Source organism: Protopterus annectens, chromosome 2.part0 (genome assembly GCF_019279795.1).
Source record: "Protopterus annectens isolate FY-2018-M chromosome 2.part0, PAN1.0, whole genome shotgun sequence".
Lineage (NCBI taxonomy): Eukaryota > Metazoa > Chordata > Ceratodontiformes > Protopteridae > Protopterus > Protopterus annectens.
Window position 1 is genome coordinate 1,578,312,387 of NC_056728.1, and position 16,162 is coordinate 1,578,328,548.

Genomic DNA, 16,162 nt, shown 5'->3' on the forward strand with positions numbered 1-16,162 from the left:
GTAGGACCATGTAGTTTCCACATCACACAGTGCACCATATAAATTTCTTGTTCCCTCATCTGGATTTCCATTCCCAATTTGGTGTCAAAGAATAGTGTCTGATATCACATTACAGAGAGTACTAAGTGCATTTTCTTGTTTTGCTGTCTAACAGCACACTTTTCTGCCTTTTTGTTTTGTTATGGTATTACTTGGACTCTGAAGCAGCAACTCCCCACAAAATCTATCATCCCATTCATTCCTTCAGGGTGACAGTGCTATAGCCTTCATTTTCCTAGGTGCAAGGTGCAATGGCATCAGAAGCAGTGCCCCAAATGTGTGTGTTTGTTGGGGGGGGGAGCAGTTTTTTTTTATCCTAATATTTCCCTCAGTTTAACTTCTCCATGTCTTTTGGATTTCTAATACCATGACAAGAATGGACCCCATTCCAAATACAGGGTATGATTAAAGTTCATGAAATTAGTATTGTTTCAGTCTTTGATATTAACAAAAACAGCTTTTTGCAGCAAATGCAATTTTCCCAGAATTGACTCCTTTTGTAATTCATACACAGTTACAGGTAGCATATCTAAATACAACTGTAAATTATTTTTTATTAGAACTTTTACTCCTTCTACACTTGGAAATATCTGGGTATCCTTCTTCCATATTACATTTTATTTATTCCCTTCCATTTCCTTATTGGCCTATGTTTTTGTGGTACATCTTCAATCTATTATTAATTTAGCTGCACAGTAATTTATCATATTTACTTATTTTGTATCACATGAATTTTTCTTAACAGTTTTGATTACTGTGTTCATCTGTTTTACCAGACTTCTAACACTTTGGGTCTTATTTACTTTTTGTAATTTATTTCTTTCACCAATCTTAATATGTATATCTATCTCTGTTAAATCAAGCAGTTCTTCCCTTCGATCATTTTCTTCCAAACTGAGAGCACGTTCTTTGGTCTCTGTTTCCTGTGGGTGTACATTATCCATGTACTATTGTATCTCATGTATCTATGCAATTTCTGTCATACCTTCATATCATATGTTTTAAATGTTATTCAAATGAAATGTGCTGTTCTATTATTGTCAATTTTTAAATCACTGTGGAGCTTTTCTACCCCGGCCTCAACTTAAAATGGTTTGTTAACCCAGTCGGACTTTCCTGGTTACCCAATATCAATAAATAAATAAATATTAAATACATACATTTACTAATCTTCTGTTTTACTTTGTGATCTTATGTTTTTGTATTGTAAAATTGTCCATCTCTTTATGCTTTTGCTTGTATTTCTTTTTGAATATCTTTGGGGCTGCTTTTTTTTTTTTGTACTGATTAATTTGGCCTTACCCTTTGCATAAATATTGCACAATATCGGATCTCTCTTGCTTTGCCATGTCCATATTTTTTATACGTTTCAAAAATCTCTAGATTTTCTTCTTTATATTTTCTCACTTCCTCAGTTGCTTCTTTTTCCAAAAGGCCCAGTGGTTCTTGGTTTATATAATGTTTTTCATGAATCTGTTATATTAATGAACACAAATTTGCATTTGAAGCTTTTGACTGTTTTTCTTGTGCAAGTATTTTTCTTTCCTCTAAATTCTCTCTTAATCTTTTTGTATATCTTCTGTCTGGGAGTTCTGAACTTTTTGCATAATAGTAATAATACATCATTTCTTACTTATCCTCAGTAGTCCACACTGTTACTTTTATGGCTGTTTTTTGCCCTATCAGTTTTTGTGACTTCTACTTCCTTCTACAATGGGGGGGGGGGGCACTCCCCCCTCCAAGCCTAGCCTAACCTCATTGTAGGAATGTTTCTGTGTCTTGAGGATTCAACACTTTCATTTTATATTATTTCCTCTTATTTTTCTTTTTTTTTATCTACTTCTAGTTAATTTCCATTCCCACTTGACATGGATATGCTTCTGCTAAACTAAGCAGGGAGGTCATCTTAGATTTATTTTTATTTCTTTAACTTCTCCATTACTAATCCTCTTTTCTACTTTTCCTCTTTGTTTTCTTATTTTTTATACTGTAAAATTTTCCATATCTGGATGCCTTTCCCTACATTTATTTTCAAATATCTTTGGTGCTGCTCTTTTTGTGTTGATTAGTTTTGCTTTCTCCTTTGCATAAGTATTGCACCATATTAAATCTTTTTCTTTCCCATGTGCATATTTCTTTTTCAGATGTTTCCTCCTTCTCCTGTTTCTCCTTACAGTGGTCTCCCTGTTATCCAGCCTCTCTTTAACCATCCTCCTCTTTAGCCAGCCATCAAATTTCTGCTATAGTCCTAACAAAAGACAACAGAGAAGAACAGCATTTCTGCCTCTTCTAGACTAAATTTATTTATTTATTTTACATTTGTTGACCGGGATTGTCCGACTGAGCTGAAGAGCCCTTTTTCAGCGGAGGCTTGAGGAGAAAAGCTCCAATGTATTATGCAATTTTCATTATAAATTAGCATTAAACAGCAATGTTACAAAATTATTACAAGGCATTATGTAGCAATACAGTGTTATACAGTGTCAATAAAAGATGTATAAGAAGAAAAATGTCATTAAGATGAGTATAGTTTTTGTGGTAAGTGGTTACAAAAACCCAGTTTTATCATGATGTAGTTGCATGAGGGCAAGACAATTACAATAGAGTGCTTCTCTGATGCAATTTGCTTAATAGATTTTAGAAGACAGTAGAAAGAGTAGTCAAGGAAGATTAGAGAGAGCTAGTGAGAAGAGTGAGTTAAGGGCAGAAAGTAGATTAAGATTAAATAATGACAGACATTTGAGTTGTAGACTTCATATTCTTTAAAACATGCATACTAATGCAAATCCTGTTATTTTAGCTGATTTATAACCTATACACTAAATCCTTCACTTCACAAATATTCTATAACGTCAGTTTTTTTTTTTTAACTTCTACTTTACTAATCTTCTGTTCTACATTCCCTCTTTGTGATTTTATTTTTTGTATTGTGAAATGTTTCATATCTGGATGCCTTTGCCTATATTTCTCTTTGAATATCTTTGGGGCTGTTTTTTTTTTTTGTATTGATTAATTTGGTTTTCTCCTTTGCATAAATATTACACCATATCAGTTATCTATTTCTTTTTTATACCTTCCAAAAATCTCTAGATTTTGTTCTTTGTATTTTTGCACCTCATCAATCACTTCTTTTTCCAAATGGCCCAAGTTTTCTTGGTCTATATAATGTTCTTCATAAATCTGTTGTATTAATGAGCACATTTGTTTTTATTTGAGGCTTCTGACAGTTTTTCTTGTGCAAGTATTTTTTTCCTCTAATTTCTCTCTTAATCTTTCTAAATATCTTCTGTCTAGAAATTCTGGGCTTCTTGCATAATAGTAATAATACCTAATTTCTTTCTTATCCTCAGTAGTTCACTCTATCATCTTTATGCCTCTTTTTTGGCCTATCAGGTTTTATGATTTTGTGGACTACTACTTCCTTTTATAACAGGAGGGCCATCCTCCCCCTGAGCCTGGCCTAACCCCCATTGTAGGAATGTTTCCTTGTCTTGAGGATTCTACAATGTCATTTTTTTCCAGTCCTGGCAACCGTGCGCCTACCGGGATTGGGGACTTTTTTATCCTGGGTCTTGTGCACCCAGCTATCTTTTTATTTTGTTATATGGTATATAAAACAGTGTGTGTGTGTGTGTGTGTATGTATATATATATATATATATATATATATATATATATATAAAAGTGTCGTCTTGGTGAGATTTTTGTGAAAAATGAGGTCCACCTCATGAAGGAACTCACCAAGACTTTTATTAAAAACAGGGTCCATCTCGTGAAGGTACTCAGCAAGACTGCATATGTCCAATGATGTCTCTGGAAATGGATGTTCAGTGGACATTACATGGGAGTCTCACTCACTTACTGAGCGATTTTAGCCGCAGAATTCTCACCCCCTAAAGCCAAATATCCCTTCTGTCTTTCCTGTCTACACTGGGAAGGTTGAGGGAAGAATGCATTCCTTAGCATACTCTGACTCCTCGCTCACCCCAAGGAAACCAGGGAGAATCACCCTCCAATTCCTCTGTCAGTCCCATTGTCACCTTCACTACCAAGATCAGTAATCATTCCCATGTCATCTGGGTTGTAGTCAGAACTCTCTCTCTTGTGTGAAGCTGACTCAACACAACATTCTGTTAATGTACAACATGTACCAGTTACGAAGATTAGATAATCCTACCTAACTAATGTGTTGTATTTTGTTACCACTATACAGTGTGACAGAGCTTATTTATTCTATTAAATGTGCCATGGATTTAGCACAGTTGTTAGTTGTTTGTTTTTTTCATGTTGCTTTGATTATGAGTTTCTAATCCTGAAATAATGTGGCTAAATAGTAGATTGACTGTATACATCCGATAGCAAATGTTTGTCACTGTAAGATATCCATTGAATATCTTCTTAGGGATGGGTTTATACTGTCTGATTATTTTATAATTTTATTCTGACCTTGTATGTCATTAGTTTAGATAGTGGATTAGTGTGTGTGTGTGTATGTATATATATATATATATATATATATATATATATATATATATATATATATATGTAGAGAGAGAGAGAAAGACATGCATGCCTGATTTTGGGGGGGGGGGTGACAGAGACTGAGAGTGGAAGCTCTTATGTCATTTTCCAAAGATTGATCTTCTGAAAATTCTAGTTTTGGTACTGGGTATAAGGTAACAGGATTACAAAGCCACACCTCTGAACTGGTGCATGTTTAATGAGACTTCCCTCTTAGCAGCAAATTGAGTCAGCATTTACTTAAATACTTGTCAGAAAAAACATCTCCAAACCTGTTTAGGATGTCTGATATCTGGCTAAGCCTATGAAACTCAAAAGGACTCTTCCATTCTCTTACACCACAATGGGACTCTTATCTTAGCACATACACTGTTTTGAGAGATTGTTGTACACATGACATGTGCTGAAATGCGTGACCTTCTCACACATCGATAACTAAAGTTCAGGTCACTGATTTCAGTAGGATTTCTTAGCTGTAACAAATCCTAGCAGTAAGTGAACTATAGAACCAGTATGCAGTTGTCATTTTTCTCATGACAGCTAAAACGAGAAGATGGCATATAACTATGTAACTGTGTTTAGAAAGTTCAGTTGTGTACACTTACCATAAATGTACAGGTTCGAGTGTATTCACTGTTGCAGTCGTCACATTTGGGTTATCCCTGCCAGGGTAGCCCTCGGCCGTCCCGAATACCAGACACTTAGTATTTCTGCATCGGTTGCTGTCACTTGAGGACTGACATCAGGTCATCAGTAGTATAAAGTAAGGCAGCCGACACCATTACATCAGTTTTTCTTGCCCTAACCTGTCAGGAGACCCCATGTAGGAGGCCAGGGTCTGGTGGAAGAAACCCCACCAGTGGAAAATAAATACCAATATGTCCCTTGTAAGGAGGGGAAAACAACAGGGAAGAAGGTAATAAAAGGAGAAAGAGAAGAAAATGGGATGGGGGGGCAGGACTGCAACAGTGAATACACTCGGACATCTACATTTATGGTAAGTGGACACAACTCTACTATGTTCTTCGTGTTTCACTGCTGCAGTCATCACATTTGGGATGATTCCCAAAGCTGAGGAAAAGGGTGGAGGAAGTCAATGAAACTATGGGCTGGCTAAGATGCCCTGCAAGACTGCAGAGGCAAACCCTGCCCTGCACTTGGAGAAGAGAGGCAGGTGCTAATGACTGGTAAAAGTGTGAACAGATATCCAGGTGGCAGCCTCCAGGATGTCCCTGGTGAGGACTCCTTGAGGAAAGCCGCAGAGGTGGAGGCTGCTCTGGTGGAGTGTGTCCTGACCCCCTTGGGGGGAGGCTTTCCATGCTGTTTGTAGCAGAAATGGATGCAGTGTACTGTCCATTTGGAAATGGTTTGTTTGCAGATGGCTTTCCTTTCTGCCCCTGTAGCGAAGCTAACCAGCAATTGATCAGACTTTCTGAATGATTTAGTCCTGTCTAGATAGAATCTGAGCTGTCTGTGCACATCTAGAGAGTGAAGAATCCTTTCTCCCTTGTTCTGGGGATTAGGAAAAAAAGGTGGGCAAATGAATGGATTGGTTGAGAGCCACATTGGACACCACCTTGGGCATGAAGGATGGGTTAGTTCTGAGGGATATCCTGTCTGCATGAAAGATGATGAAGGGTTCCACAGCCATGAGTGCCTGCAGCTCAGCGACTCTCCTGGCTAAAGTGATGGCCAGAAGGAATGCTGCCTTCCAGAAGAGATATTTTAGCTCTGCAGAAGAAGCTGGTTCAAAAGGGGGTGGGGTGAGCTTTTCCAATACAAAATTAAGGTCCCAAGCTGGTGTTGATGCCCTTTTGGGTGGCCTCAAGTGTCTAGCCCCTCTTAGGAACTGTTTGATCAAAGGATGTGAGAAGAGGGGCTGCTCAGTGGGGAAATGAGCAGAAATAGCAGAGGCATGAATTTTAATAGAAGAGAAAGAGAGGTCACTGTGTAGTAGGTCAGCTAAGAAATCCAGGATGAGAGGAAGGGAGGGCTGTGCTGTATTGGCTCCCTTAGCCTGGGTCCAGGTGCAGAACCTTTTCCATTTATCAGCATAAGAATTTTTGGTGCTAGGACATCTGGCCTCATGGATAACATCCAGAACCTGTTTATTGAGGTTGGCAGATTGGTTTGGGGTTAAGGAATAAGGCAAACTGCCAAATTGAGTGTCTGCAGTTGGGGATGCAAGAACTCCCCTTCCCTCTGGGTCAGGAGGTTTGGAATCTGAGGAAGATGCCATGGTGGTAGTGAGGACAGGCTGTGCAGCAAGGGGTACCAGTGCTGTTGGGGCCAGTCTGGAGCTATAAGAATGGTCCTTGGTTTTTCCTCCTTTATTTTGAGCAGTATCCTGGGGATGAGAAGTAGGGGAGGAAAAACATAGACCAATAGATTGACCCAGGGGTAGGACAGGGCATCCACTTTCCAAGCCATGCAGTGACGGTCCCTGGTGTACAATTTGCTGAGCTGATTGTTGGTGTGGGAGGCAAAGAGGTCGACCTTTGGGGTTCCCCATTTTTGAGTTATTAGGATGAAGGTACTTTTGTTGAGTTGCCACTCGTGGGTCCAGAAGACTTTTGCTTAATTGGTCTGCCTGAGAGTTGACAGAGCCTGGTAGGAATTGTGCTAACAGATGTAGCTGCATGGCAGAGGCTGTGTGCCAAAGGCTCATGGCCAGCCTGCATAGAGGGTAGGAGTGAGTCCCTCCCTGCTTGTTGATGTACCACATCACAGTGGTGTTGTCTGTTTTGATCAGAAGAGCCCCTGATGAGAGAAGGGGCTTGAAAGCTATCAAGGTGTGCTGCACAGCCATCATCTCTTTTGACTGATGTGCAGAGGAATTTGCTGTGGGCTCCATTGGCCCTGTATGCACCTGCCATCCGGGTGTGCACCCCAAACATAGTCTGATGCATCTGTGGTGAGGGTCTGGGTGGCGGGGGGTGGGGAGAAAGGCATTCCCTTGTTGTGGGACCATGCTGTGTCCCACCAAAGAAAATCTCGTCTGAGGCAAGGAATTATAGGTAGAAGAGTTTCCAGGTCTTGAGAGAATGTTGGCACCAAAGGCTCTTTAGGTACCATTGAAGTTTCCTCATATGCAGTCTGGCATATGGAATGAGTAGTATGCAAGATGCCATGAACCCCAGAGATTGTAGGATCTTCCTTGCAGTTAGTTGGGGCCTGGTGGCTAGTTGAGAGAAGTAGGTTGTCAGGAAAATTTGTTTCTCTGGAGTAAGGTATGCCATTTGGGAAGCTGTGTCCAGACTTGCTCCCAGGAAGATTATCCTTTGGGTGGGCACCTGTTTGGATTTCTTTTCATTGACTGTGTACCCTAGGAAGGTTAGAAGGGTCTTTACAAAGGCCAGGTGCTTGAGCAGCGTCTTCTGGCTGTCTGCCTGAATAAGGCAGTCATCTAAGTGTGGGTAAATCTGAATATTTCTTTGTCTGCAAAAGGCAATAGCCAGAGCCAGACATTTTGTGAAAACTCTGGGAGCAGTAGATAAGCCAAAGGGAAGCGCAGAGAACTGAAAGTGTTGAGATCCTGCCCTGAAGCAGAGATATTTCCCGCATGATTCCCTGATAGGAATGGGAGGTAGGCCTCTTGTAGATCTGGGGTGGCTAGCCAAGCATCCTTTGAAAGCATGGGTTGTAGCTGTTGAAGGGTGAGTATTTTAAATTTTGGGATCACCAGGAAGGTGTTGAGAATGGATAGATCGAGGATGGGGTGCCAGGTGCCCTCTTTTCTGGGCACCAGAAAAAGTCTGGAGTAGAAACCTTGGCCTATCTGTTCTGCAAGAATGTGCTCTACTGCCCTCATAGAGAGCAGGGAAAGGATTTGCTTTTGAGCCTCTGCCCACTGATTTAGTAGTAGATCTGGGAACCCTTTTGGGATTGGAAGGGTGTGGAAGGAAAATTTGTATCCCTGAGATACAATGTTCAGAACCCAGTGGTCCTTGGTAATGGTGGCCCAGGTGCTTGAGTGAAAGGAGAGTTTTCCTCCTGGGGAAAGTGAAGGTGGGCAGAGGGAGGGGGTGGAGGAGATGAGTCATTGTGAGTTTTTTACCATAAGGGGGTGGCTTTGAACTCCCTGGTTTTGAAGTGGAGGTAGTCCATTTCTTAGATCTTTGCATTCCCTGTGGATGCTGTCTGAGGGGTCTACTTCCATGGGGCCTAGGCTGGGCCAGTTTACTGGGAGCAGGAATGGACCAGTGTTTGGAGGGACAATGCCTGCAGAACCTAGGGGGCTGGACCTGCAAGAAATCCTTAACTGTTTGCATAGATTTTGCTTTTTCTTCCATATTTTTTAAGACCTCTTCTGCCTTAGTGCCAAATAAGTTATCTTTGTGCAAGGGGCATCCAACAATTTAAATTTGACATGATCTGGCAGGGGCTGTTCCTTAAGCCACGAATGCCTTCTAATGACAGATCCAGTGACTGCTGCCCTGCAAAAAGCTTCTAGGGCATCAAAACCACAGTGCAAGGTGTGTTTAGTTACTTGACTTGCAAAATGCATTAATTCTTGTAAATCTTTAGATTCTGCCCAAGCAGGTAAAGAAGACATTTTTGTTTAAGGAGTTCCAGGGTATCTTGTTGAAATTTCAGCATATGGAACTGACAATTAAGTGCCCTGATAGCAAAAGTAGCTGTGATGAATACCTTCTTACCCCAACTGTCCAAAGCTCTGGAATCCCTATCTTTGGGGGTGGGATTCTTAGTAGAGGTTGCATAATTCCTTTTGACCCTTGAGAAATGACTTCAGGTTCAGCTGTAGGATTTTTAAAAAAGATATATGTGGGAGTCAGGGATTCTATAGTACCTGTCTGGTTTTCTGGGAGCTGGAGGAAGGGCTTCAGGAGTCAAGCTGGATTTGAGGAAAATATCCTCCACAACATCCAGGACTGGGGGGATGGTCAATGGTCTGTGTTGTGGAAGATCCAGAAATTCCCTGAGTCTCTTTTTAGACTGAGGGTAGACCTGACTCTCCAATTGGAAATGCTCCCTTAAGGTATGCAGGGTTTCCTCAAAAGAAAAATCCTCTGGGGGAGAGGCTGAAGGAATGGAATCCTCTGCATCTGAATCATCATAAGTGGAGAGCGGTTGCAAGTCTTCATATTCATATGCATCAGATTTAGCTGACTCTTATTCAGACAAAACTACAGGGGACAGATCTCTTTACCTTTTGGAGGGGGTAACTTGGCTTCCCCTGATCAGCATGATAAGGTCTTCCACCATTTTAAGCATTTGAGACCGAGGCAAGGAAGCAGGCACCTGAGAGTGGGTCATCGGTTTCTTGGGTGTGGTTCATACCCTGGGCCTAAGAAACTCAGTAGTTTTAGAAAGAATGGTAGTCGCAAAAGAAGATGTTGGTTTGTGTCGAGACTCAGTAGTGTGAAGGACTTCCTCAGAAGCCGGTGCCTGCTGACTGGCTCTGGACCCATCCGAGGTTGAGATGACCGCATGATCCTCAGTCGAAGAAGAGTTTTGAGGCATACCGGACTCTGAAAGGGTCTCAGTAGCAGCCTGAGAATCAACAGAAGTGGGCATCAGGGGCTGCAAAAGTGCCTCACTGAGGACCGGAGAACTGATGACTAGCTTAACTGAAGCATCATCGGTAGGTTTGGACCTGTGAGGTCTGTCTCTGTCTTTATCTTCACATTTTTTCAGAAGATCTGCTGTTGGATGGCTTACCGAAGCCATGTCAGAATTTGAGGACTGTAAGTGAAAATATCTGGCTACAATAAGGGCCCGACACCGGATAGTTCTGGCATTGAACAAAGCACAGAAGTGACAATGAGGGACATCGTGGTCTGGGCCTAAACAAGTGAGGCAGTAAGAGTGGAAGTCTCAGTGTGGTATTTGTTTTCCACAGGCGAGACAATTATTAACTTTTTCTGACATCTGTTAGTGCAAGAAAAAAGGATCCCCAATGAGGTACTTAGCTTTAGAAGACTTCACCTTCAATTCGGTAGATGAAAACTCATAGTGGCCAACTGGCACTCTTGCGAACTGCTTCTGCTTCAGTCTCCACAGCAAGAAAGACTGATGTAATGGCATCGGCTACCTTGCGTTATACTACTGACGACCTGACATCAGTCCTCAAATAACAGCAACTGACACAGAAATACTAAGTTTCTGGTATTTGGCGTGGCCGAGGGCTACCCTGGAAGGGATATCCCAAATGTGATGACTGCTGTGAAACACAAAGAACATTTACCAGGTAAAGAAGAATAAAAATAAAGTGCTACACTTAGTATGCAATGTCTATGTAATGTCCCTTGGAGTACCCTGGTGCAAATGTGGGAGTAAAAACAAACTGACATATCACAAATGTAATGAACTTCCCTTATTTATGCAAGGAAATGTGTACCATAATGTCCTGGCTAAAACAGGAAGAAAGATGACTTCAGAATAGCATGTGAAAAGAGCAGCGCAAACCATTTTCTTCTTAACATTCTCTTCTTTTTCTATAAAATATTAAACAAGGTGGGGATTTTAAGCTGCGTCTTCTCACAAACTGAACATGTGGAAAAATGGTTGAGAGATATCTTGAGCTCCTTGTGGGATTGAGGAGATACAAATAAAATGCAGTTCTAGGCTAAATGATCCTGGAAACCGGGAGGTTTTAATATCAATATGTGATTACATTTTAAACTTTAAAGAGGAATTTCCAATTCAAACAAATACAAATATTTCTTTGAAACAGCATGCCTGTTACCTCCAGCTTCCACAAAGCTCAGTAAGTAAAGTTCTCTTGAATCATAACATTTTTAGTCAGGGTACAGATGGATGGAATAAGCTATACATTGCTAATGAAAGATATTTTATGTTTTATTGATGTTTTCTGCGCACACACGTTTTTAACAGAGTAATTCCACATGTTAGGAGCTTTAAGGCACCTTGTACCTGTAATGCGATCCTTTCCCAGCATTAAAGCCTTAGAAGCATTAGTTGTTTTAGTCAAAGATGAATAATTGCACTGTGCATTTTCTCTTCTGCACAAATCCCACTGTCCTTACCCCAAAAATAACATCTTGAAATGAAAGCATTTCTCAAATGGGCAAATACAAAAACAAGTTAGCCTCGGTTTCCTCCACAACACAAGAGAGTATTCAGCTAAATATGTGAGTATTACATATTTCATGGGAACAATCCTGCTCACTAAAATAGATTTCTGAGCATTTCCAGAAATAATTTAAGTTGGCATAGTTTCAAAACAGTGGAAAACACAGTTAAAACAGAAGCATGTAGCATGCTATCCTGAGTTGTATGCTAGAAAATGCAGAATAATGAATATCTGAACACTAATAATGAAATACATTTAGGAATAGCTTCACGGTGGAAAGATTATATCAAACAAATCTAATTTCTTTCCTTCAGTAGGTTATTAGAATTGTAGATCACTGAAGGATGGAAAACAGCATTTAAGGACTTCTGTAAGGCATTTAAATTGACCTCATTTCTCATTATGGACATCTGAACATGTTACAGTTTGTGAAATGGAGCCATAATGGAAAAGTAGTTGCTTTAAAAGCTGGCTATAAGGCAGGAAGATGAAGAAGCTGGTGATCTCTGGTACTGAATCTAAGGAAGAGATGCTAACTATGTGATGATACATCGTCCTGAGTTCTGGCTTCTGACATATTCAATATCATTATTACTGCATGAGTCTCTGAGGGATAATGTAGTTTGCTGCTGCCGTAAAATGAGGTTCTTTTTATTAATATTATCATCTGAAGCAAACTATAGGAACAGTGCTACATGAATATGATGCTGCTTTTCCACTGTTCCTTTTAAGCTGTTATATTTAATTCTAAAAGTCAGCACAGGAGCAAATGGCACATATTTATACAAAGTGGATTCATCCACTTTCTGTCTCTACATGATGATGCATACAGTCTATTTATCAGTTCAGGGCAGTTTCAGCAGAGGAACCTGCATCCTTGGTGAGAAGTACATAGAAAAAAAATTGTATTTGCAATGTTTGTATGAATGTATGTGTGACAAACGGAAATACTGGGCTCAACACTCTCAAGCAACATTTATCAAGGGTCACTTGAAAAACTAGCTCGAGTCTTTGGGAAGGGAGTGTGACAAAGGGAAATACTGACAGCCCAGGTTGCTGGAATTTTGTAAATAATTATATGTTATTTGTGAATATTAATATGATTTATATAGAAGTATGACAGAAGGAGATATTGCCAGCCCAACTATGTGGAATTTTGTAAGCGGTTGTGTGTCATTTGTGAAATGTCAACATGCACATGTGCGATGCTTGTGTTACAAATGTATTAGAACTGTGTGTCATATTGTACAGACTAGTGTGCTGAAGAGCTATTTTATAAAGTACTGAGTAGAAATGTATATACACTATTGTAACTGTTTAGATGTATATATTTTAACAGGGGAGAATGAAACACAAAAGATTAACTTGCAAAACTTCAGAAGAATGGTTGAGGTTGAGTTACTTTATGTCTGGGCCATAAACAAAACAGATATTATCTTTCAGTTTCAGCACAACAGGAGACATAATGCCTAGAACTAGACGTTTTTTGTATAGTCTTTAAATATGGAGGAATGTAAATTGTTTTACGTCTTCCATCATTTGCCAAAATATCTGAGGTCTATGTGTTTTCACAGGTGGATGCTATATGCTACCAGCTGCACTGGGGAGTTTCACCTGGGATATTCAGATGACAAGAAGTGATGACATTCTGCAAGCTACCCCAGCAGTAATATTTGAAATATTAATTTAAGAAGTCTTTGAGAGAGAAACTGAGCATTGTGTATTTTGTCTTGAACCTGACAATAACATTCATTCAATACATCTGCTTGTTCTGTAAGTAAGTTAAGTAAGGTATAGTAATTCTCTTAGATTCAAACAGAAATATAGCTGAGCTTAATTTAGATGTTTTTCTTTATTTACTTGAGAGTATCCTGCAATGTTGTTTTAAATATTTCCTGTGATTTTGAACTCTGATGTAACTGTGATTATTTACTGAGTATTTTCTTGTTCCTTTATTATTTATTATTAAACATATTTAAACCTTTCATTGTGGCTGATATTTGTGAGATATATTTCAGTTCTGAGAGTACTTGCATATTTATTTGGTGACACTATGGGCCACTCCTAACAGCCTTGCTCTTGGTCAAACTACCATTTTGATTAATAGTAACATTACACACAAGATTGGACACCCATTGTTAAGGGCCTTAAAATAGATGAAATAGTCAAAACTACCTTATAGTTGGGGAAATGGGGGCATAGCTAGTAAATCTGTGGCAGCCTTTCCCAGGTGTGTGTGTGTTTGTGTATAAATTAAATCTCAAAGAGTGTGAGTGTCAGCTACTTGGGCAGGGCACGAAGCATTGGTTGGACAGAGAGGGTGCTGGAGGTCTGGAGAAAGAGGGAGAAACCAGCCTCAGACTGACTGTGGTCTCTGTGGGCTTTTAAGGGAAAATGCACTTTACTGTGTGTGTACTTGCCATCCTCCCAATGTGTGCCCTGTCTTCCACTGGTGCTAGTGGTGAGGACTGAGGCTTCTTGATTACTGTTGCCAGTTGTGGAATGTCACAGTATGTATGTGTGTGTGTGTGTCTACATTATTTATTCATCTAACTACCTAGTTGTCTATCTTTTCAGTGTCCAGCTGTTCCATTTTTATTAGAATCCTGGAAAGAAAAGCTCCATTACAAAGATACTGCATTGAAGAAATGATGATAGTTACACTTAAAAAAGGAAAAAAAATAAGTTATATAACATTACATGTTTATAGAATGCGTGAAATTTATTCTGTGCAGTACATTATTAAGCTATTTCTGCAGTGGTGGTGCTGCGGTAGCGTTGTCGCCTCACAGTAAGACGTTGTCCTGTTCGATTCTCAACTAGAGTGTCTTCTGTGTGGAAACATGTATTAATGGGCATACCTTCATTGAAGGCTGTGCATCAGGGCCGGCAACTCGGCACATAAAAATCTACTGCCAATCATTAGCAGACCGGAGTTCTGCTGTGGTGACCCCTAACCGGGAAAAGCCGAAAGACACAACAACAACATTATTAAGCTTTTTACAGAAAAAATAACCTATTCATTTGGTCAACTAAACTGCATAAAGAGTTACACTTAGAGTACTGAATCAATGAACAATATAAGGGCAAACCTTTGTAATGGGTTAACTAAATAACTCAGAAAAGACAGTAATGACAATGCATAGGGTTTGTTATGAATGAATTAATTCCTGTTACAACATATTACATAATGGATGAATGTATACACAGAAAGTGGTGGAGCACAGAAGTCAAGTAAACTGCATTAACAAATCCACCCATCCATCTATAACCCCTTTCTCCTATTTTTGGGCATGGGGTGAGGGTATCATGTCAACAGTGACAATCATCTAGAGCCAATGTTCACACTGCCGGGTGGCTAGCCCTACTGTGGTTATTCATCTATACCACACACAGATACACACACACACACACACACACACACGCACACACACACGCACACACACACACACGCACACGCACACGCACGCGCACACATGCGCACACACGCACACACACGCACACACACACACACACACACACACACACACACACACACACACACACACACACACACACACACACACACACACACACACACACTCACTTCTTTGGCCAATAATTACAGAAAAAAGGAGGTTACCTTAAGTAGGCAGACATAAAAATGAAGGATAAGTCATCAGTGGTTGTAACATAGTTGGGAACATGTATGAACTCAAATTAGGCATAAAATTAATATCTAGTGGAAGTATTAAGTAATACTTTAACATTCCATTGCAACTCTTTATATTTTGGTACGGTATATATACACACACACATACACACATGTGTGCAGTCTGGACCTTGCCACACTAATATACATAAGGCAGTTTTCCTTAATGTCAGATGGTAAATTATTTATCTACAACCGCATCACTACTTGGTGCAACCATTTTTACATTATCCATAATGTTACTCTATTCTTTCTAGCTTCATTCATTTCCAAAAGACTTTACCACCTTCACCAAGAAGGACTGAAATTGATTTTTATACAATTTTCAAATTAAAAATGATATTTCCACTAAGGCACTGTTGTTTTTCTCTGGCACACTCTGTCAATATACTTTCACATACATAAACTTAAGTAAAATATAATTACGGATTCAGAAACTTTCTTAGCATAGTTCATTAAGGTATAATAATTTTCTTACTGCACTTTACAACAGGTGGAATGTAGTGGTAGAACAAGTCATAGTAATCATACTGTAGTAGCTATTGCATATGCAGTAGGTATAACAGGCTTATGCCTTTTTAATTCATGTGCTAAAGCATGGCTTAGACTTATGTTAATGCATATGGACATTCTGCAAAACAGTGACACAAAGTATATTATATGCTTTTTAGGTATACAGTGTTGATCAGTGATTTTGTCATAGCTCCGTTGCATTTGAAAGCAAAATAGTCTTGTCATCTTCAACTTTCAATGTTTCTAATTGCTAGTATCCTACAGTACATATCCCCAAGTATGTTTACCTCTCTTTACTCAATATTCATTTGCAATATTGTCTATAAACTTCATAGAACTTGG